This window comes from Micromys minutus (assembly GCF_963924665.1).
Source record: "Micromys minutus genome assembly, chromosome: 26".
NCBI lineage: Eukaryota > Metazoa > Chordata > Mammalia > Rodentia > Muridae > Micromys > Micromys minutus.
The window spans coordinates 19,650,583-19,675,893 of NC_137961.1; the positions used below are offsets into that span (position 1 = coordinate 19,650,583).

The 25,311-nt window shown below is 39.0% G+C and overlaps 1 pseudogene across 1 annotated transcript; it reads right to left on the minus strand.

Annotated features, from left to right (window-relative positions):
* Positions 1 to 617: 617 nt before the first annotated feature.
* On the minus strand, positions 618 to 20,761 carry LOC308437468 (phosphoglycerate kinase 1-like; annotated as a pseudogene). The gene is made up of 5 exons: positions 20,701 to 20,761; positions 18,961 to 19,130; positions 18,701 to 18,843; positions 3,291 to 3,387; positions 618 to 1,410 (listed from the first exon to the last, which is right to left on the minus strand). The product of its transcript is annotated as a phosphoglycerate kinase 1-like (transcript).
* Positions 20,762 to 25,311: the final 4,550 nt, after the last annotated feature.

Below are 25,311 nucleotides of genomic sequence, written 5' to 3' on the forward strand. Positions count from 1 at the left end.
CACGTTCATAGCTGCTCTATTCATAATAGCCAAAATTGGAAACCATCTATATTTCCCTCAATAGAGGAATGGATAAAGAAAATATGGTACATTTATGAACTAGAGTATTACTACACTGTTAAAAAATGGAAGTATGAGACTCACAGGTAAATGGATGGAACTAGAAAAACTAATCCTGAGTGAGATAACCCAGACCCAGAAAGACAAATATGGTATATATTATATATTCTCCTTTTCACCCAGTGGACATCTTTATTGTTAAATGTTCAGTGTCTCCAAACTACAGCTGGAATTTCATCTTATTTCCATGCTAAGTCCTGAATTTTGACAAAGCTAACCAGAGGCTACAAACACCAGAGATTTAAGCTTTTACAGCTCACTTCCTTTCACAGGCAGAATAGAAATAGATGCCCTCTACAATGCACGATGGTTTGAATCACTAAGGAATTTAAAGGAGATCTTGAAGAATGTAGACAAATCCCAATGCAGCAAAGACAAGCTGAGATGCTTGGAAGCTGTTTGAGGAATCCTGGTGCTGCGTCTTGCACTAACACCAAATGGAGATGCAGGGAACATGGGCTTAGGGGCTGTGTGCAGGAACCAAAGGCAGAAAAATACTAAACATTGCTGAAAGCATCCACCCCAGGAAGGACTTCACCTTCCAAGAGCTCTAGACTGGCACTGCCCCCAGTGCTCACATGGCTGACATTATCCTTTGTGTTCCATTTGGCACAGCAAGTGACAGTGTCTCTACCACCTATGATAGAGATGCAACCCCTAGAAGTGGCTTTCACCACCTCATCCATGAGTGACTTGATTCCCCTAGCAAAGGCTTCCCATTCAAATACCCCAACAGGACCATTCCAAACAACCTGCTTAGCTTGAGGCACAGCCTCATCATATTTCTTGCTGCTCTCAGTACCACAGTCCAAGCCCATCCCTCCAGCAGTTTTCCGGAAGCCACCGTAGCTTGGCCAATCTTGGCATTCTCATATTTGTCAGCAGTGACAAAGTCAAGGTAAACTTCACACCATTTTTCTCAGCTTTGGACATGAGATCTTTGACAATCTTGGCTCCTTCTTCATAACGCAGAGATGTGCCAGTCTCTGTGTTGTTGAGCGCTCTAAGGAAGGTAAAAGCCATTCCACCATCAATGATCATCTCATAGACTTTTTTTTAACATATTACTGATCATCTGGATCCTGCCTGCAACTTTAGCTCCTCCCAACATAGCCAGGGAGAGTCACTCTGGACTCTCCAAAGCCTTGGCAAAGTAGTTCATCTCCTTCTTCATCAAAAATCCACCAGACTCACACTCACTATGGAGCTGTGGGCTCAGTGTGCAGTCCCAGAAGCATCATTGACATGGACATCTCCTAGTTTGAATATTCTCTTGTATGGATATATTAGCTAGGTCAATGTTTTTCAATCTACAGTTCATAGAACCAGAGTTTAAGTACAGAGTAAGGGACAGATAAATCTCTGAAGTAAAGGGAAATAGAGTAGGTAGTTATGGGTGAATGGCATGTGATAGAATGGGAAGATAGTAGAAACAGGGAGAAGATAATGAGACAAGGGTGGAAAGATGGGAGAGATACCTAAAATTAAATGTCATTTGATTGGGTAGTATGGAAACCTAATGCCGTCAAAGATTCCATATATGGTGGTCCAAATAAAATTGCCAAATAACTGGTGAGATAGAGCTCCAACTAGCCATTTCTTGTCATTAAATGAAACCCCTAGTAGCAAGATTGGGTTACATCTAGCTGATTTGTTGGCCAAAAAGGTTTCATGAATATCTGCCCAAAATCTAAGGCTTTGCTAAGACTAAAGCTTGCTCCCCACAAACTTATGACAAGGTCCTATTTCTGAGAACAATACCTACAGAACTCAGTGAACATAGAGAAGTCAAGTGGGTACCTACAGAGATCCTTTACTCCTATGTTCCAGCATCTTTGGTACATAAGGGACTCTGCATGCTACCAAAATAGAAACAAACACCAACCCAGGCACAAAGCCTTTGATATAGTATTGCCCTGCCTGCAAGATATGCTAGTGGAGGCAGTGGTGGCACAAAGCTCGTGGGAATAACTAGTATCTGATTTGTCCCACTTAATGAGATGAAATTCTTGCCCAACTCTGCTTGTATGACCAAGTATCTCAAACTAAATATCCCAGGGATCTACAGTAAAACCAAATATTACTATTCTATGTAAATAATTAAATGTAGCAATAGAATCCCCCTGATTACATTCTATTATACTCACAGACCTTCTCTTTTTATCTCTAGGATCCCATCTTGTACAGACTCATTCAGTCCCTGTTCATGCTGCTGTAGTCTCTGAGTTCAAATGTGTGCCCATTGTGCTGATTTAGAGGGCTTTAATTTCTTTGTGCCTTCTTTCTACTCTTCTTCTTGCATGCTTTCTGCCTCTCCAAGGTTCACCAAGCCCTGAAGTGAGGGATTTGTTGGAAACATCTCATTTAGAGCCGAGTGTTCCAAGATCTTTTATTCTCTGCAGAACACTCAGCTTCCATTCTCTTCATTTGTTTCCAACTGCTGCAGGAGGGAGCCACTATAGTATGGTCGAAGGGAATATATAAGAAGAGGGCCTCTGCCCCATCCATAACCCAGAAATAAACTATACCCAAGCATAAGCTGCATGCCCATTATAGATCACTAATAAATAAATCAGTGGCATCTTTGGAGGTTCCTTGTCTCACAGTGTCATATTAAGGCTTTTCCTTGGTTGTTATTTTCTGGGTTTGTTCTTATTTTTTAATTTTATTTTAATTATATTTTCTATTCCTGCTTTCTATGTTACAAGTCCTTTGTGTACATATTATGGCTTTCAATTTAGTCTCAGAGGGAGCCCATGTGGTATCAATTGAATAGGCTAAGCAGAGAAATCTAAGGGCTTGTATTTAAGCAAGGTTATACAAAGTAAGCCATGACTCTCTTTTAAAATATCCTTTTCAGAATTTATTTTATTTTTAATAATCTGTGTGTCTCAGCATGGATATGTGCATGTGACCCTAGGTGCCTATGGAAACCAGACATATTGGATTTTCCTGAAGTTTTAAATAAAGCATTAACTTTGCTTTTCATTCATGTATATGTGTATGTGTATGCATGTATGTGAACAGGGATGCTCCCAAGGGCTGTAAGAGGGCCACTACCTGGAATTCAAGTTATAAGAGCCTGCCTTCGTTGCAAGCACTAAACTTGGTCTTCTGTAAGGGCAGGAAGTGCTCTTACACAGAGAACTGTCTCTCGAGCCCCAACAAACACTTTTAATATCAATCTCCTTTAGTGCATGTTCATCTTGAAATAAATCTTCTGACTTCTTTAATGTTTTGATAAAAGGAACTTTATAATGACTGTATCTAGAACACAGGAATATTAATGAAAATATAGAGAACTGCATTATCCCGTTATTTGTCATTGCTTTCTCTGTACTCTTTACATAGCATTCACCCATTTTTAACACTATATCTGCGATCTTATTTCTTAACTGCCTCCAGTCATCTCATCTTTGTATTTGCGTTACATGATTTCCTGTGAAGAGGAGTTAACAGTTGTATGCATTCTAGGTGTAAAACACTATAGCATTTAGTACATTCGTAATCATGTAGGACTCACTACAACCAGCTTGGCATGTTTCATCCTTCTTCCTTCAGCAGTCTGCTCCCCTCCTCCAAGTTCATCAGCTAGCGAATATTTGGGCTGTTCTTAATTTTTGCTTCTTGACAGAGTTTAGAAGCTCCGGGTAGATAAAAAGTTTGTATCTGTTCCTCAGAATCTGTTCGCAGAGAACTCAGGGAAGCCATTCTTACATTCACAGAGCTGTGAGATCACAAATTTGTATTTCTTCATTGTGGGCATGCGTGTGTGTATACCCAGGCAAGTGCGTGCTGCAGAGCACATGTCGTCAGAGGACAAGCTTGAGGTGTTGGTCCCCATCTTCTGCCCTTGTCTGAGCCAGACGTCCTCTGTTTCTGCCTTAATCAGGCTAGCTACCTAATGGGATTCTGGAGACTGTCCAATCTCCACCTTTCGTCTCCTGTTAGGGCACATGGATTATAGACCCTGCACTACTGAATCTAGCCTTTATGCAACTTCTAGGCATAGGACCTCAGATTGTTCGGCTTACACAGCAATACTGTGTATCTCCTGAGCCATCTCCCAAGACTCAAATTTGTATTTTCTTAAATCATTAAATTCATTATGACTTGTTACGTGGTAAAAAACATGTAGCTAATGCAACAACATCTCCTGTAATATAATCCCATGAAATAGTGTGCCCAAGGTTCAGCCGTTAATGGAATTTATCCCTCAATATACCATTGGTGTTCCATAAATTATATCATATGTGAATGAGTAATCATGATATTTGGGAACTATTAATGTAACAGAAGATATAAATAAATTTGTAAATGTGATTAAAATGTAATATAACTTATTCTAGACACAGTTTGGAGAGATTGTACATTCAAAATTTTATTTATATCAACTTGTCAACAGTTGTTCCATATTCTAAATACATATATGTTGGATATGCATTTATATTAACTGCCATTGTATCATGGTGTGTCTACTATACAAAATTCTGAGTATATAAGCATTACACATTACTTTAAAGACTTAATAAATGAAGTTAAAAATATAAAAATGTGTAGGAATCCTGGGAGTGTGAATGAATGAGTCTCTGACTTGTGTGCCTACTCTTGAAACTCCTTTTTCTCCCTTTGTGTCCTAAAGTTTTCCCAAAGTTGTGTACAATTTTAATATGATGAGATTTGCTTTATCTTGTATTTTATTTTGTCAAATTCGGTTGTTATCTCTTAGATGTTTCTTCTTTTCTAGTCAGAAACAGAAAGAGAGTAGATCGAGAAGGGAGGGGAGGAGAGGAGAAACTTGGAGGAGTACAGGGAGGAGAAACTATAGTCAGGATATATTGTATGAGAAAAAAATTATTTTTAATAAAGAAAATAAACTATAGGTTTCTGCACCTTGAGATTTATTTTGTAATTGATAATGATATAAAACATTTTGTGTCGGTATCTATAAAACAAGAAAGTATAATATTTGTCAGCAAATTTCTGTCTTTCTGAACCCATCCCATGTGCAAGCACCAATCTCTGACACTATGAATGCTACTTTACTATGCTTTCAGACAGGAGTATGATGTCCTCTGAGGGAGTCAATCCAGCAGCTGACTCAGACAGATTACAGACACCTACACACAGTCAAACAGTAAATAGAACTTGGGGACTCTTATGAAAGCATAGAAGGAAGGATTTCCGGTCATGCCAGAGTCTGATATGTCCCACTGTATCAAATAATTTAATTTATCATGTGATGTTTAGTGCTGTGACAGAGACATGAGTCAACATCTTTGAAAAATGACTGAGAGATGTGGGCGAAGGTTCATGAAACTTATTCATTTGTTGAGAATAGACACTTTTGATTAAGATGATGTTACTGTTAGTGGGCACTGAATAATTTTAGGCAAGAGAAAATTAAGACACAAATGAAAACAAATGCTATGATGGGGGGGGAGTACACCACAAGTGTTTTTGAAAATGAGATGAATGAAGACGGAGAGAGGGGCCAATTATCAGCTGGTATGTGGAGTCTGGTATTTTCTTTAATGGAACAGGACGTTTAAAAGTGCTCCTCATTCACACTAGACATTTTTCAACATACAATGGTCACATGTGGCAGGTGACTATTACATTAGGCAGTGCAGGTTATTGAGGATTTTCATCACTGCAGAAATTTTTATCAGCTGCACTGTTCTTGACACATAAATCTTCCTTTTTATAGGTGAAATTTGAGCATTAAGAGTGAGACCTGGCTCACTGTGCATGATGACTAAATATTTATTTAAATGAATAAGAATGCTGGATTTTTTTTTTTGAGTTATTCATTGCTACCCTTCACGTATGAGTGTTTTGAATTTCTCTATAATAGAATTTTGGTATATGTTTCCAGAATGTGAAACTACATGCCACAGTTACACAGTTTTCCTGTACCATGATGTCTGAAGTGGAACATGCACAATCCCATGTGTTAAAAAATACTCTCAGCCCATCATAGCAGTTTACTGTTTTACCCCTACTATCAATGACTGGGAAGATGTTTGTAATTCAAGATTACAATAAGGGATGATTTCTACCTGGTTTCTCCTGTTTTGGCTCTTGAAAGGCCTTCCTCTTCCAATAGCCAGCTACATGCTAGGACAGTAGACTCCTTTCTACCTTAGCCACTACCAATAGCCCTGCCACCCAAAACTGTCACCAGTTCAAAGACACATGAACAAAAGCAATAATTCAGTGATTGTACTGAGTGCAAAGAACTCACACCAAAGTTTTGGCTTTTAGTTTGTTTGATCAGATCTCTAATGAAGACCAAAGTTATATAAATCTGCTCAAACAAATTCAGGCAATTTTAAGTCCACACACCTGATATGTGGAACTATGTTCCATAGTATAACAGTATCTGATTGGATCTAAGGCCAGCTCTACAAGAAAGAACCCATACCTGACACTGCTTGAATACTCAAGAGTCAGAGACTCATTCATTCACAATCTCAGGAGTCCTGTAAAAATGCTAAGCTAATAGCTATAATACATACACAGAGGACTGCTGTATACTCATGCAGACCCTGTGCTGCCTTCTTCCAGTCTCTCTGACCTCATATGCACCTTGCTTAGGTGATTCAGAGGTCTCTGTTCCCCTGGTCTCCTCCATAAACTCTGGCTCTTGCAATCCTTCCACCTCCTTTACCACAGGATCTCCTGAGCTCTGAGGAGAGGGATCTAATGGAGATCTCTCATTTAGACCCTCTTTCTCTGCCTAATGTCTGGCTGTGGGTCTCTGCATCTGTTCCCATCTGCTGCTGGAGGAAGGCTCTCTGATGATGCCTGGGTAAGGAGCTGATACAGGAATAAAACAATATCTTTAGGAGTTACTTTATTGATTTTTTTTCAACCCAGTAGTAGTGACAGTGCAGCTCTGGGAATCTACAATCCAATTCCTGTTAGGGATGAAGATAATCTGTCTTAGTGCAGTGTGGACACTGAAAGTCTTTGAACTTCTGAGCAGATATGTAGAAAGCATAAATCACATCACTTGCTCTACCCATACTTAGTGCACTGGCTGGTTTTGTGTCAACTTGACACAAGCTGGAGTTATCACAGAGAAAGGAGCCTCAGTTGAGGAAATGCCTCCATGAGATCCAGCTGTAAGGCATTTTCTCAACTAATGATCCAGGGTAGATGGCCCAGCCCATTGTGGGTGGTGGCATTCCTGGGTGTGTAGACCTGTGTTCTATAAGAAAGCAAGCTGAGCAAACCAGGGGAAGCAAGCTAGTAAGTGACATCCCTCCATGGCCTCTGCATCAGCTCCTGCTTCCTGACCTGCTTGAGTTCTAGTGCTGACTTCCTGTGGTGATAAACAGCAATGTGGAAGTGTAAGCTGAATAAAGCTCTTCCTCCCCAACTTGTTTCTTGATCACGATGTTTGTGCAGGAATAGAAATCCAAAGACACTTAGTTATGGAATGCCCGTGTGTCGAAATCATGGGGAGAATAAGAAGATGGCTATATCATGGAGCAAAAGTGGGGTCTCACCTGTGGGCTTCGCAACCCTATAGGAAGAACAACAATATCAACCAACTGGAACACTCAGAGTTCCCAAGAACTAATCTACCAACCAAAGAGTACAAATGGAGGGGCCTCTGGTTCCAGATGCAAATATAGTAAAGATGGCATTGTCTAGCATCAATAGAGTGAAGGTTCATTTTGCCAGTAAGGAAGAATGCCAGGCTGGTGAGGAAGGAGTAGGTGGGTGGGAGGGAGAGCACACAGGAGACAAAAGACATATACTCCCACAGACTTTCACGGCACCGTTGGAGCAGACAGGGAACACTTATCCTATATGAAATCGTTAGACACTCATTCCTCAGGAGGTGATTATGAGCAGTTAAGGGCATAGGAGAGTGTACTGAAGAGGAGGGGAGGGTAGAGGCATTGGTGCCTGAATGATCAGGAGATGAGTAGTTCAATGGAGTAGACTCATTTACTGAATAGTTACAGACAATTTAGGGAGTTTGGACTCTTCTCATGAAACTGAAATCAAATATATATATTTCCATAGTGTAGTGATGTCATGATACAGCTGTGTAAAATATGTCAGCCAACTGTCAGCACATTGTCTAGAAAACATTTCAGAGCTCCGAGTATCCTCCAGGAACTTCAACAGCTTTGATATTGATGGCCGTCTTTCCAGTGGATCTAAGCATAAAAATATTACCCCATTATCAGCTGTCGACAATTTGCACCATTCTTGTCCCTTAAGAAAAATTTGTATAACTACTGACTTAAGTGGACAAGTGTCCCCATTTACAGAGAAATGTTCACAGGCCATTTAAGCATTGGTGCCAACCACTTCTTTTTAGCCTCAGTAGAAACCGTAAATGGACTTTTGAATCCAGCACACACTGCCTATCTCCCTTCAATTAAACTTCCAATCATGGCTCATTCACACCACAACACCAAAATCAAGTGCTTTTTACTCTGCCTTTATACTGAATTACATGTAAAAAAATGTCTTCTGAGCACAGTCCTAGAATTACAGGTGGCACCTGCATGGTTAGTCTTCAAACCTCCCTGAGATACATTTTCTGTCGTGTACTGGGCACTGAAGCTCACATTTCGGGCTGTCCTCTAGTTAACTCTCACTGAAAAGACTGTATTCTCCTGACATCGTCTTGTATGAAAATCTTTCTTGAAGCTTCTTTACGTGAAATGTTTAATTTAAAATATAATGTGACACCTTGGCTGGCAGATGTGTAGTATTTTCATGCATGGGGTTTTGAACATTTCATCGTTCATCTCATTTGTTATATTAATGCATACGCAACCAGGCCAGACACTCAGCACTTTCTATACATTACATACTCTCTATACATTACTCTGCCCTAGTTATCTTTCTTCATGTCCATTCAAGGCTGACAGCCAGTTGACCATATACCAACAAAGAGGGAGCAACTTGAAAAGTGAAAGGGTGAATTGAGTGTCACTGAAGATATAAATCACAGGACTGGGTTTCCAACTAAGCTGGGGTCATCTCAAAGCCCAAGCCCTAAACCAAAGCCTGCTTTTCTGTCTGCTACCTTCCAGCCTTTTTTTTTTTTTTCCTAAATTTGGGGGCAAATAAATCATAGGTACCATCTGTGAGCAGCTTGCCAATTTTCAACAATATACTGGTGTTTTTATGAAGGGAGTTTAAATTAAGATTAAAAGATCTCTAAAACTCCATTTTATTTTAATGTTTCTAATCATTTCTGGGTGCCTCCTCATAAAAATAAAAATGAAGTCTTGTGTGGGAAGTTTCTTCCTATGTATAAGATCCACAAGCACTTATGTTTTAAAAACATTATTCCAATAATAACAAATACAACGAGAAGAGAATGTATTATGGTTTTGACTAAAGATTGAAGTCAAAGTTATTACTTGTATTTATTAACATGTCTTTATTCAGTTGTATCGAAACATCACCTAATGAAGTCAGAAACACATTTCTGGTGTTCATTCCATACACGTGTCTTATTTAAAAAATATATCAAATTTCTTTTCAAGTATTGAACATTTGTCTGTGCTCTACAATGCAAAAATTATCATTATTAAAATCAAGGGAATATTGGATTACATATTTGAGATGTCTAAAATGATACCACCTTTGTGGGAAATTGGCAAGTCATCATCTTGCAGACGGACATGCAATTTAAAAAAAAATTTTTTACTGAATAGGTAGCAGATAGAAATGTAATATTTGTCTCTATATATGTAGTTACCTCATAAATTAATATGAAAAGAGTCACGAAAACTTAAGTAATAAGAATCACATTCAAGAATAAAGTTGTCTTGGGAGACCTCATCTTGGATTCTAGTCTTGATGAATTCAAATTCTTTCTAATCTAAGCAAAAAGTTTGTCGAAAATTAAATACAGCCAAATTGGACATTTGGAAAGGTGGAGCTGGTTGAGGACCCAACCCACGAGAGAGTGGTATTGGAACGTGTTGCTCATGCAGTATCTCTAGCATTTAAACACCTGAATGAACGCAAGGATCAGGGAATGTTGGCTTGAGGCAAAATTGTGAAGTAAACGAGTGTTATTCATCTCCTCATACTTTTTCTTTCTTCCTTTTAAAAGCATGCTGGTCTATGTGGCTTCTTTCTATTTCAAAAAATTCCAATAATAATCCTCCTATTTAAGAGTCCCAGTTTCTCACAGAATCCTGACCATTACAACTGAAAAGTCTTCCATGAATCATCTTCTTCCTTCTGCCTTCTCACAGCTTCAGAAGCCCTGATGAGAAACGAATTAGATGAAAAAAATAATAACAGAAGTCTGATAATATACCTAGGATACTTGGGATAAAATCGAGTATATGAGTCAACCTTTGCTTCTTACAGGTTTATATCTCTAGAAGAAAAAAAATTCAAATATGAGTGACTAAAATGTGTGGGGGAAAAACAAACAAACAAACACTGAGTTTCAGGCATTGTAAGGCATGCAATCTGACTTCTGGGGTCAGGGCATGTGTTACAGTGGGTTAATTTCTAAACTAGTTCTGAAGAAATGAAAGCAAACCAGAAGACAGAATATTCTAGGCAGAGGGCATGGCTCTTCAAAGACGATGCAAAGATTGTGCAAAGAGAGCATGGGTGTGTGAAGAGTGGAGTTTTAATGGTGTGCACACAGTCGGTCGGGACTGTACAGGAAGGACCAGGAAGGCAGGGAAGGCAGGGATGGCAGTGAGGATGTCTCACTGAGCAGACTGTGATGGTCTTGCCTGTGATGCCAGGGAGTTAGATGGAAAGATGCTGGCATGGTTTAAGTGAGAGTGCAACACAATTAGATTCTCAGTCTGAAGGAGTTCTTGGGTGCGTTGTACAGAACAAATTGAAGAGGACACAAACTGGAAATCAATAGCCTAACTCAATGAACACAGCAAAGGTAACTGCACACAATGAATGGACTCGGGAAATATGAAGAGGCAGAATCAATCAGGTGATCGATTAGGCACAATAACTACAGTGAAGAATTTTTTTTTTTTTTACAAAAGGAAGTCAAAGGAACATTCAGACTTCTTCATGCGTGAGTTAACACCTGTGATACAGCTGCCGACAAAGAGCTCCTTGAGATTGTTTCTGCAGGAGACTTCTGGAAAACAGAAACACTGGATGTTTTCATCAAATTTCAAAACACTGAAGACACTAGGAAACTCAGGTGTTCCTTATTTTTCAAAGGGCAAGCTCTTGTCACAAATTTTTATAATTCTCTCATGCTTTATGTCAAAGGTGTCTCCAGAACACACTATCTAATAAGCTCACTTATGCTCTTAATCAATGACTTAGTAGAGCAAGATGACAGGATACCTTATCTCATTTAGTTTTCATGGAAAATGAAGTTAAAAGGACTCAGTTTGTGACAGGTCCATCTTCTTTCATCTATGGGTTTTCCAAAGAAGAGCATGCCTGACACAGATACCAGCAAATAGATTTCTTTTCAGTTTGAGAAAATTCAGATTCTCTCTTCTTTCCTCAGCTTGTAGAATCTTTAAAGTATAGATCAGATAGAAGTTTCTAGACAAGAGGTCTAGATTTCAGAAAGTAATTTAGCATTCTTTTTCAAAAGCAGAACGCATATATTCATGGATGACGCAGGTCCTGTATAGGAAGCAATTATTCATATGCCAAAGCAGAGTTGTATGTTTGCTTACCAACTGTAGGGCATGATCCAAAGCATTTTCCCCGAGACTGAGGAAAATACACAGTTCCCTCTGAGCATGTCCGTCTGATCTAAAACGGATACTGATGATCGCATCCAACTTTATTATTTTACTTTTAGATGAATATTTCACTAAGGAAGTTTGAATAGATTTTGTGCTCCATTTGGTTTAAAAAGACTGAGATGTTATACTTAAAGACTAGCTTTGAAATCATCGTTAACACACTATTTAATTCATCTCTTTACCTGGGGAAGGATAAAATGATCCTTATGATGAGTGAATTTCAACTATATACAGGAGAGTTTGATTAGGACCTCTTGGAATAGAGCACCCTAACAAACTTTATTTTAAAAAGAATATTTAATACAAAGACCTGAACATATAAGAAGGACTAGGTGGGAGACCAGTGAGGGTGGGAAAGGGAAAGAGAAGATAACAATTGTGCTAAATAGTTTTATGTCAACTTGACATAACTAAAGTCATCATAGAAAAGAGAGCCACAATTGAGAAAATGTCTTTATAATACCAGGCTGCAGGTAAGCCTATAGGGATACTTTCTTAATTAGTGATTGATGAGCAAGGGCTCAGCCCATGTGAATTGTGCCGTCCCTAGGGTAGTGATCCTGGGTTCTATTAAAAAAAAAAAAAAAAAAAAAAAAACAGGCTGAGCAAGCTATTAGAGCAAGACATGCCTCTGCATCAGCTCCTGCCTCCAGCTTCCTGTCCTGTTATAATTACTGTTCTGACATTTTAAAATGATAAACATAGATTCGGAAGTGTAAACCAAATAACCCTTGCCTCCCCACTAGTTCTTTGGTTATGGTGTTTTATCACAGTTATGGAAACCCTAACTAAGATGCTGGGGTGGGGGAAGGTGATTAAAATACATTATGTATATGTATCAAAATGTCACAATGAAACCCATAAAATCAATATATATTAACAACGACAACAACAAAAGCTCTTTAAAAGAAACTGCATCACTAAGGAGAACTGCTAGTTTTTAAAATCACCAAGAGGAAGTCACTTGTTCACTTATGTGGTTACTATGTAAAACGCAGTGGATGCTGCTGGGTATCAAAGTTTAAGATGACCACAGGAAACTTTAAGATGAAATGTTTTAGGAGAAACACTCCAAATTCCCTTTCAGTATCAGTTCTTTATAACCAACAAGTTAAGGTTGGTTTTTCTCAGAGAAGCAAGTAGAATTGATATAGGGTAGAACATTTCTGTTGTTCCTAAGAAAAGAACTGAGTAGGTCCTGGTGCAGAAACTGCAATAAACAAGAAAGTAAGCCTGTGACATTTGGCCTCCTGTAGCTAATGATCAATCATTTATTAGAATCTTTTTCTATGTTAGGCAAATGCTCTACCACTGAGATGCATGCCAAGAACCCTGTTTCATTGTCTTAAAATAATTTAAGAAAAAAAATTAATGCTCTCTGTATCCTTAGAAAGTTGAAGAACTTTTATGACTGGGTGTAATGCAGGCCTCAAGTTATGATACATTGTAAGTAATAAAAGAAGTTGAAACTCTAACCCATCTGCCACCAACTCTTGTAGATCCTGGCTGTTTTCAAAGTCTCAACCCTTGGCTTCAGGAAGAAAACATGAGTTCAATCTCAATCTCCAGCTCAGTCGGAAAAGATGGGAGGTGTTCTTTTGTCTTGGAAGACCCTCCAAGTAGTGAAACAGTTAAGTACAACCACAGACATGAATGTGTATATACACAGAGCAATGCAAAAATACCATTTTGTTATTTCTTCCAATCTTCTTGATAAATGTGTCACTGGTACATGAAGCCAGGTGGTCTAAACCTGTTCCAACTGGTCCATATTTTCTTCCCTCTCCACATCGATCTCTTCTTCCTACTCACTTCCATGTTATTCCTCCACAGTTGCCTCCTCCCTTTTTCTCTCGTGCCCCTGGTTACCCCACAAGACCTTTAACATCTCCTATATGGGAGTTTTCTCTAGTCTTCTTCAGGTGTATAGTTTTTTTTCCAGAACTTACATAGAAATTAAATCATTAGCATCTATTTTCCTTTAGCCACGCCTGCTGGTAGTGTGAATGTACAGGCATGCAATAAATATGCTACTTCACATAGATGTTTATACTTTTATGCTTGCTTTATTGAGTGACAAATGTTATTTCCCTCTACTTGTCGTGTGTGTGTGTGTGTGTGTGTGTGTGTGTGTGTGTAGCATGTGCACATGTATGCATGCATACAACGTGATTCTGTCTCCCTTTCTATGGTACAGTGAGGTGGCATAACTGTCTCTAACAGATTATTACCATCCCAAACACCCTTTAAATCCTTAAAGAAACAACTCTCAAGTTGAATGGCTCTGCACCATGTACAATAGTTTCTCTTACGTTGTATAACTGTTTCCTGGACTCCATACTTAACTTTTCTATCCATGTAACATTTTGAATTTTGAATCATTACCTGTTGTACCTACAGTATATTAATCCAAGGAAATGATCTTATACAAAAACATTTCATAAGCAAGGAAATGTTTTCAATATGGAAACTTTGTGGAAGATAATTCTTCAAGTAGCTGCGTGGTGTTCTCTAATAGAGAACTCCTCTCCAGTAACCTCTAGAAAGTACTTGTAAACCCATTTGAGCATATTTATATTTTTGGCAGAATCCTCATCTCTCTAAGGAACAAACATTGAATAGATACTCACAGTATCCAAAGCACTTTAGTTTTAAAAAGTATTGCAGCATTGTACCAAAAAAAATTAAAAAAAAAAAAAAAGAGTTCACTGTGATGGATTGAACAAGGACGGTCCCATAGGCTCATATATTCGCATGTTTGGTCTCCAGTTGGTGAGCTCTTTGAGAAGGATTAGAAGGATTACTCTTATTAGAGTAAGTGTGGCCTTGGAGGAAGTGTGTCATAGGAGGTGGGCTTTGAGGTTGCATAATCCCAGGGTAAGCCCAGTGCCCCTCTCTCTCCCTGCTGTTTGGATATAAAGCTCTGAGCACTATGCCTTCCTTCCAGCCTCGATGTTCCTGGCCATAATGATGGAGTAGTCCTTTGACATGTAAACAACCCTCAACCAAATGCTTTCTTTTGTACAAGTTTCCTGCACTGAAATAGAACAGTGGCTAAAACAATCACCTAGGTTTCTAAATGATAAAATGAGTTCTAGAAATTTAGAAGTTTCCCAAACTTTGTTGCTAAGCAGACTTTAGGTTTAGTTTTGACTTAACTTAGCTCCCAAGCTTCAGGTTTTTAATGCAGACTTTTATCCTCTGGGGAGAGGAGGGACACTCAAACCCCAGGTGCTGAGTTTGAATGAAGGAAATAAATTACATTCTTTCGGAAATCGCTCTTGCAAGAAGATGAAGGTTCATATTGAAATGTAATGTAGCAGAATGCCTTCTAACATTCCAAAAAGTAGTCAGCTATGCCAATATTTTTAGGCCACTTGTTGTCCAGGAGACAGTAGATGAAGACACTCCCACTGCACTGAATGGGAAGAGCCACCAGCATCAATCACTTAGCTGTTACTCTATTCTTCTCTTTTACTTTTCTTTGATGCCCCAATATTCTATTTAAAACATTAGTGTGCTGGGTAAATCTCCCCCTTCTCAGTGCCCTAGTGCTGAGTGTGTTGCTAAGACTCAATAAACAGAAGTCAATAACAGACTCCCTAATTTTGCACCAGGGGAAATTTCTTCCCAGCAGGAGCTCATGATTGACTTCCAACCTGATGCCTCATATAACCTCTGGTACCCTTCCTTTCACTGAATTGTCTGAGAAGCCTGGCCTCTCCTCTGTTGCTAGTACCCTGTCTCCTAATGGACATGTTTTGGCTCACTTTTGCTTTTCTAACTGAGAATTCAATTTCACTTTGAATTTAGTGTAGATGAAATATAGCCTTTGAAGTAACCTTTTACCAATTAGCTCTTTTTTTTTGAAGTTAATGAACACAGCCGTATATTGACTTCACCATTCCACCCATATGAATACTCTTTGTACTGCAAGCTCCAGAGCATTCAGATGTAGGCAGACTGTGGCTCTTTTCAATGCCTTGCAGAGCAACTTGTTCCAATAAGGGAGGGAAACCTTTAATGTATTTTTTTCTTTACATCCATATTTTTGATAAATCACAGCAAATAGAAAAGTAGGTAAAAGATTTATTTGGCCTAGTAGCCAAAGGTTTTGACCCTCTCCACACATCAATTTAATAAGGAAAGGGAAATGCCATCTTTTTCCACTTAAAAGAACAGGTCAATTTTGAACATCAGTGACCTTCATTTAAGGTAAAAGTCTAATCCTTAATTGTGATTTTTTTTTTTTACTGGTTTTCTGTGGCTCAGCTGCTATGCTCACTAAAAGTCTACCCAAAACATAAGATGTTCAAGTCCTGGCTCTATCCCTTTTACCTGGAAAATGTTGGGTATACTTTTTAGCAGCATCATGTTGTCGCACAGAGTCAATATGCATTTCACAGATGATTGTGATACTTGAATGAAATCATCTGAGTAAAAACCCGGAGTGCACATATAGCAGTGAGCTCTTCATAACACTAGAAAACACAAGATCAACATGTGGGGAGAATAAAGGAGTATAGGAAAGGGCTTTGTTTCTCTAGGTAAGGCGTGGTGGCTTCGACATATGGGGAAACATTTGAGCTGAATCTTGGAGAACACTGAGGGGGATAAATAATAGAGATGGGGAAAAGTAATAGAAAATGAGAAGGTCCAGCTTGTATAGCCAGATGGGGAGAGGCCCAGAGTGTGCGGAGCAGATCCAGCTTGGTCCTTCTCAAACATGCACAGACTGACCTTCCTTCTAGAGGCTATGAGATTCCATACTCTAAACACTTGTCCTAATTAGCAAACAGGAAGCTTCAGGGAGCATGGAGGATTTGGAAATATGGATTCTAGGATCTGAGAAGTTTATCCTCACACCTCCTAATAACTCAAAACTATATATGTTTTTAAGAATATGATAACCTTTGTGGCTTTATTTTTAATAGATGCATATATAAACATATAAACATGGCATTTAAATGCCTAGCTCCTGCAGTATAGAAAAATATTCAGCTATCAGAAAACAAATGTATTAGAGTGATTTAGTTTTAAGCCAATCCCACTAATGTGCAATCTTTTACTGAGAACAATATACCTCTCCCTGGACTTTCTGGCATCTAATGAATAAAGGAAATTGAAATTTGTAACTGTGAAATTTCCTGAGGCTGTTGGCCAGGAAAGTATGTCTAAAATATCAGTTTGCTTATATTTCTCCACAAGCCATAGGTGTGTAGTGGAAGCAAAATTCTCTTGGGTGTGAAACAGAAACTTTGTATTATAAAAGGCCACTCCAGTCCACCATAACTTCAGTAGGGAAATGCTTAACAGGCTTCTTGGCAGCTCTCTAGCTGATACTGAAAATGATACTTATTGAAGGGTCAGTTTTGAAATGTTATTAAGATTCATATGTAATTAACCCAGAAGTATTTTGTTGCAAAGCATGGCCCGCTTAGAAATCAACCTTCATGTGGGTTTAATGCAAAATTCACTATGATGAGGTAAAGGTTCTGAAAGACCCCTCTCCAGGTCAGACAGCTCTCGCTCTGGTCCTGAGGGTACTGTGAACACCTGCCAGAGTCTGCTATGCTGAGGACAGAGGGAAATTACTAGGACCCTTTCGCTTCACAAATTTAACCTGGAGGTAGAAAGGCTTTGACCCCACACAGTGATCAGATTCTTGATAACATTGCCCCCAGTGAAGAAATGGATTAAAAGAAAGGATGGTTCAACAGCACAGAAAAAAAAAAAAAAAAAAAAACAAAAACACCTTAATGGATCACCAGATAGAGTGGTCCTGAGCCACCCGCTGAAGAGGCAGCCCTCGGTGCCTCACTGTGAACGGATCACGTCCCTGCTTCACTGGGTTAAATGAGCCACCACCAGCCAACTAATCAACCCAGGGCATCTCTTCCGATCTTATCATGAACAGAGTTTTCCATTCATAAAACAGAAATGGCAAAATCTGCCAAACTGTGTGCAGGGAGCATTGTGAGGACTCAAGTAAATGTGAGTTCCTGAACTCAGAAATCTCGGGAAGCACGCTAAGTAAATTTGAAGAACGGTTAACTGATTTTTGCAAATTGGGTTTCCGCTACGGAAAAGATCACAATCGTTGCTCAGTTAATCTTTATCTTGTAGTAAGCAAGACGTTCTGCTATTTTCCGTGAGTAAAAATCGCCTTGGGGCAAAGAGATAACAGGTTTTATTTAATTGCTTGTATTAAGGGAATTCAAGCATATTTAAATGTATGTTGTTGACTAATCAAATAAATAAGCTATACAGAAATGTTTTACAATCTGAAATACACTGTGTATAAACACAGTATTATTTTTTAGTACTGTGACTAGTTTACTCTCCCTGTGGGATAATTGTTTTGAGCATACAAAAATAAACTTTTCAACACCAAGAATTAAACTATGTTGTACTACATATATTTTTGAAAAATCATTTTAAACTCGATAGAATCTCAAATTTGTGGTAAATGGGTATATTTCTAAAACACTCATTTCAACAACTATAACTGTTGGGATTTTTTTTTTTTTTTTTTTTTTTTTGTCTTCTTAATTCATATTAAAATGTGCCTTGTTTTGAAATACCTTTCATTCATTGGGAACATTCATTGGTAGCCTGAGGTCAGAGGCAAGAACTAACTGGGTTATAGCTCCCATCTCTGACCATCGCAAGATAAAAGGAAGCTCTGCTCTTTCAGCCCTTTTAATGCAAGAAAAGTTTAAAAACTCCAAAGCAAGCCTGGAAGACAGCTATAGAGTAAACTTTTAGCCTTCCCAGAAACTACTTGACTCTAATAGGCTGTGAAAGTCATTCCGAGTCCTTGAAAACATTACCCTGAGTGTTCTGAAAGAGTGCTCACAAACCAGTAATCCAGAGATCGGGTGCCCTCCTTGCCAAGTCTCTCTGCAACTAAGTAGGCCAACGTTTTGTTCCTGCAGGCTCCTAGGTAAATCTCCCCGCAGCCTAAAAGCTTCCCCTAAGTTTAAAAAAAAAAAAAAAAAAAAGGTTGGCAGTGCGTTGAGGTGACTTCCCAAGGTCAGAGACACAAAAAGACAACCACCAGAGTGATCCTGTTCCTAGGGTATCATGTGACTGGAGAACTTGGCGCGGTGTTGGATGATCTCCACACTGCAACCAGGACAAGTTGAGGGGAGCCAAGAAGCTCCAGGTCCAGAGCCGCAGTCATCTTCCTGTGACAGTCACAAAGGGTGCTTGGATGGCTTTGCCCGCGGGGCACTGCGCAGGGCCCAGACGTTTCCCGTCCTTATAGAGAGTAAAGACGTAGAAAGACTGGAAAATTCCAAAGTTCCTAGCAGTTCAAATGGGTACTAGAACTTTCTAGTTCTCGTACTTTGTTTTGCTGGACTAGCAATTGAGCCCACGACCTTGAGCATGCTAAGGAAGCTTCTTTCCAAAGCGACTGTCTGTGCCCTCCTCTGAAAGCTAAAGAGTCAAGGCCAAATACAAGATGAGGGATGAGTCAACTCTAAGTCTAGGCTGATAGAGCACTCTGCACAGAAAGAAGGCAAATATGGAAATCTAGTGAGGGTCTGGAAAAGCACTCGAGATTTCAATTCCATGATCTTCCTTAGATTTCCATTGTAAGGTGTCCTCCAGTAAGCAGGGAATGGATTATCTCTTAATAAAATTACCAGCTCTTTAAAGCCCATCCTTATAGTTGCTGCTAACAGGAAAACTATTCGGATTTTTTTTTTAAATTAAAGTCTTTCTGTACTAAAAATCAGCATTTTACACATTGCTTTTCTTTGCATAAGCAAAAGAAAACAGACCAAAGGTTAATGACAGAAAGCTACTTGCCTCAGCCTTGCCTTGTCAGACCCACTCTTTGTCCAACATACATTACAAACTAAAGGGCCTACTGTGACCAGAAACCCAGAGCATAATGCGGCTAGCAGATAAACAACAAACCTCCAAATGATTGTCTCACTGTGCCATTGGATTTGTAATATCCACAGGAGTGGTTATATATACATGGAAACCATCTGAATTATACACCAATATGCTAAGCCATATGTTTATATGTGAAGCACCTAAAAACCTGTTGGTTAAAGGGAAACAGTGGTGGGAAATGTGAGAGTTAATCTGTTCAGGATCTTGAAGTATTTTAAAGTGTTTGGTATTTTTGTCTTGGACAGTAAGTACATTAGCACTATACAGATTCTTCTAGGACTGAGGGTCTTCGTTTATTCTTTCAAAATCAATTTTTAACAGAACATAGTTCGGTTTCCAACCTAACTGCGGTTTCTTATATATAACTTGGTGCAAACTTCTCTGGAAGATTTGAAATTATTAAATCAATGTGGCCCTTTTCTACCATCATTTGGGATGACCCAAGATGTTAGGAATTTTAGCCAATGTGAGGAAGAAAGAGCCAAACCAGGGAAGAAAAGTCATGGTCTGTGGGACATTATGTAAATACACAGGAAGACAGGGGACCCCTAGTTCTACGCCTGTCTCTGGATCCCAGCCCACTTGATGCTGGCCATTGCTAGAAAGAAAGAAGCAGATTTTAGTCAAGGACACATACCGTTCCAGTTGTGGGAATGATGTGTCAGTAGGGCTGGAGGTAAGCACAGGAAAAGGACTCTTCAGTATCTGGAAGAGGACTGCTCACAAGATGCTGTGTGGTCACCTGTTTGGGATACAAAGGGCAAACAAGGACCCAATGTGTCTGTGCAGCATACCTGTGCCCTCTTTCCACTACGTGTTAGAAGAAACCAGCATTTTCACGTGGCCGTATGCTTAACTGGGTAATTTGACATCACAGATAGTTGTGGGTATATAAGGCCCTGCTCCTCCACTAGCTTGGTACCTGGTGCCACTGTCACATAAATCTTGCCTTTGTGCTGTGAAGGCAAAGCCAAAATTGCCATACACTCACCAACCACACCATCAGCACCAGGTACCAGAGGGCTGCCAAGAGCAAGCAGACAAAGCACCCAGGAAAGAAGCCAGAAGATGCTGGGGAGCTACAAGGGCACCAAATGTGTCTCTGGGCTCTCCTTGTCCTTTCCTATTTATTCCACTGGCTTCACTGTCAAGTTCAAGTGAGCATTTGTTTCAAAACTCATGGACATTGTGTAAAAGAGCACTTAGCCTGTTGGGAAGCCTCAAAACAACCCGGAAAGCCCAGAGCTCACAAACTGGCACTTGCTCTGATGCAAAAAAATTAAGATTTTCCTAGGCTGTGAATGAGGAAAATTGAAGCCACAGCTATTGGTTAAATAGATTACTTACATCTACTTTTTTTGATCGGCAGGTATTTTAGAAAAATGATACTTTCTTGTCTTTTCCTTCGGGTTCATTTAGACATAATTTTCTGACCCAAAGTAATATTTTGCACATTAAGTGACTTAACTGGCTTTCTTTTCTCTTTGTTATTTTTTTTACTTTCTTTCTTTTTTCATTCATGGTAAAAGGAATGAAGTGCTACAATCACAGGCGAACAAAGAGGTTACACATGTCGCACACAGCGTTGTCTGTGGTCTGTCTGTAGATAGATGTGAGTTGTCATTCTTCCTCTGGCTGGGCTTGAATTTTTTTTTAACCTGTGAAGTGAAGAGTCAGGCTCTTTCAGACTTCCTGATGCATTGAGGATTTGCTGCACATTTAGCTTTGGTAAAAACAGCAGCTTGATGTTTTCCCTAAGCCTTGATGTTGGTGGAGAATTGAGGTCACAGAGCAAGGCTATGAAAACGGGAGAAGGCACACCCCATCCTCAATGTTCTGACATAAAATGAAAAAAAAAAATGTGAAAAAAAATATGGCTTTTGAGCTAAAAAGAAAAAAATTCTCAAAGCTCAGGCCACCCGGAGAGAGCTGAACATGCTGCCTCTCTAGCCTGCCTCGGACAGTTCCTGGAGCAACATCTCTCATGGTCTTTCCTTTTAAATTCTTCTTCCTTGTCATGTGACACTTCCTTCAACCTGACAAACATAACTGGCTGCCAATAATTCAAAGTTGTCAGTGGAAAGAGGTCAGAGGAATTTCCTTATTCTTTAGAGAAAATACCCTTAACATTATTGAGACTTGGGGGGAAAGGCTTAGATGGTTGTAACTATCAACTGAAAAGACCGTTATTTTTTTCATATCACGATGGAGATACATGCTTTTGAATGAGAGACTGTTGAAAGATATTATGTAAGGCAATAAAAAAATAAGAAGAGTGTTTTCATGGGAGAATTTTTTTCTATGAAGCTCAGTACTCTTTCATTCAAAAATGGCCTCTACTGGGTAACTGGAGAGATTTTAATATAACCTATTTTCCTATCAAACTCCGAGGCTATATTAGAGCTGTGTGCTGATGCAGTTTTATGACTCTAAACAAAGATCATTTCCCTTCACAGATTGATATTTCAATGAACATATGTTGTATTTGAATTTATTCCCCAGTAGCCATTCTTCATCACTATTTCAAGAATATTTTATAAACTAAAAAGGAAATATTAATTACCTCATTTGTAACACAACGAATTATTCCATAATATCTATTAAACTATTGGGTACCATTAAGCAACCTGCATATAAGTCATATCTTTTATTTGGGGTTTGATGGCATGGCCCTGGGAATCTCATGCAATTTTCCAGAATCTTGGCTGCAAAACCTCCAAGGGATAATCAAATATAGCTGCCAGGTCTACACTAATTTTCATCTACTTCTTAATAGAGTGAAACTCACTGTTGGAAACGCTGTAGCAGCAGGGTGTTTACTAATTACAGCCAAGTAATGAGCTGCAGCTTGGGGAGGCAGCTGGGGAATATTCTAGAACTTTCCATCTATTCCTCCTGCCTTCTTGGATATATCTCCATGTGGAATGCGTTAGAACACCCCTGACAAACACACACACACACACACACACACACATTTACTCACTCACACACAGTCTCATAACTGAAACAATTCAGTTTTTCCTTTTTTGAAACATACATTTTTCTTAACATGGACCAAAACTCAAGTAGCCACAAAACTCCCTGCTTTAAAGCCACTTGGAAATGCCAATTGGACTGAGTCTTCCTGAGATTTCAAGTTTGACTTCAATACTATCTCAACAAATGCTTCTCTTGAATCCTTTTGAAACTGGGCGAGTTTTTTTTCAGTATTAGAAGTGGTTTCACAAAATGCAATCAAGAATTTTAAAATGATTTTGGAGCCTTTTTTCTAATTCTAATAATTCTCATGTTCTTCTCTTTCTCATTCAGTTGTCTTCCTGTCCCTCAGACAGGGTCTTTATGCTCAGCATGTCCCCACCACCACAATTTTTGGCATCTTAGATGTCATTTCAAGTTTGTCACTGTTGACTTGATGGAAATGTATGTGATCATCCTGGTGATGATTTAAAAAAAAATGAAGATGCTAGGGTTATTTATTCCCTAGATATACAGAGAGATCATTTATTCTGCTGAGATTACAGATTAAGATTTATATATTTTTTAATTTAGTTCATAAAAGACATAAATCACAGGAAGCCAAATCTATAGATGTATCAAAATAATTAGCCCACCTTCTATTCATGCTAACAGAGACTGCAAGTGGTGGAAAAAGAGACCCATGTCTTTGTCAAACCTCCCTTATTTGGTCACCATCAATGAAGAAGAATTTGGAAACAAAAATCTGGTTTAAATTCCAAGTGTCCTTCTTACTACCCAGATAAATTTGCAGAATTATTTGTCATCAAATATTTATAACAACAAAGAATTATTTGTTCTAAAAAAATAAAAAATAGCAAGCATAATATAGCCTATCTACCAACAGTTATTATGGGGATGAAATAATAATAGTCATAAAACAATCCATCAGAATGTTATTAACAAGACAATATGGTGGCCAGAGTCTAGAAAGAGAACTAGAAACACATAGGGGTCCAGAGCATGATGTTTGGGATCAAGAGGCAGATCTGAGTTTCATTTCCAGTCCTTCACTTTGTGGCTATGTACAACGTCACCATGACATGACAAAGTGTTTTTCTACTTGAAGAGGTGGCTACAGTGAAATATGCTGTGTAATACTTATAATATACTCTGTGGTAGATAACAGTAAGAGCTCAATAACTGAAAACCAGGAGAGGTAAAGAGGTTGCAAGTTTTACTCTTAACTATCTATGAATAAACACTTGTGACCACATTGTCTAAAGTGCCAACTTTGTATGCTTTGGTAGAAATCTAAATAAAGTCCAACAAATGAAGGAGAAGCCAAGACTCCTGATTAAAGGAGAGGAAAAAGGGTCAAGTCTTAGCCAACCTGCTGCAATCGCTGGACCTCTGCTGTGCATGATACTTAGCTATGATCACAATGTAGTGAAGCTACTGTTAACAACTCATCCTTTGTCATAAGAACAAAAGAAGAGGAAGACATCTGACCCAACTTCATGACCAAAATCATTGATAAAGATGGGCAGGTGGAGGAGAGGAAGGGTTTTAGTATTGATTTAAATCCGTTTTATTTTAAAACAAAGACCAACTAAATTTAAATTATCTTGGAAAGTGCTTCCATGTTTATATATAATATGTTAATATTCTAAGGATTGAGAGAACAGAACTTGGGTTCAGACTCCATCTTTAAGGACCTGACCTAAAGTTGAACTCAAGTTAACTAACAAGCCTGTACCTAGCACCAGTTTGAGGCTACCCCCCAACAAATCTGCACCCCCAGGTTACAAGCCTGCCCCGACACTCCATTTCCTAACAGCCATCAATACCTTTGAAAGCAGAAGTTAAGTTTATGGATTGGCTCCTAGCACCAACCAATTATGCTAAAGGACAACGAAATTTCATAATGGCCTACCCAATCAGATGCATGCCAGATTAGAAATCCCCTTACTTGTTCACTGTTTCCTAAAATCTTGGTCCCCACTAAAAGCTCACAGACCTTCAGCCCCACCACAACCTCCACCCACCACCCCACCCACCCCTGCTCCCCTGCTGCATCAGGAAGGGCGGTAAGCCCAAGCTCCAACTTGAATAATGACCCTAGAACCATTGCATCAGAATCAGCTCTTTTGTGGTCTCTAGGAGTTTAAGAATATTTGTTGCATGGGTACAACAGTATATTAATGTGATGGGTCAAAGCAATAGTTATTTGCTTGATTATCTTTCGATCTACCCTGATTGGTAGATCAGTTTGGCAGGAGAGGCTGTTTCCCTGCCCCAAGGTTCCCAACTGTGGGTGGCTCCCAGTCTGGTCTACATCATTTTCATCCTTGTTTTCCCCATGTGAACTATAAAGAAACATCAGCTTCTGTTCTTATACTGAGACTGTCTCAGCTGGACAGGGCTGTACATTTTTCCACCCTTCTGCTTTAAAAATATGGTTGTTGTTTTTAATTTTCATCTTTTGAAAGGGATTATTCTTTGGAGCCCAAGTGTCTTTGTAGAAGTTTCAATGTTACCATTCTTTCTATTTTTAGGTTTTAGTTGTAAGGCAAGC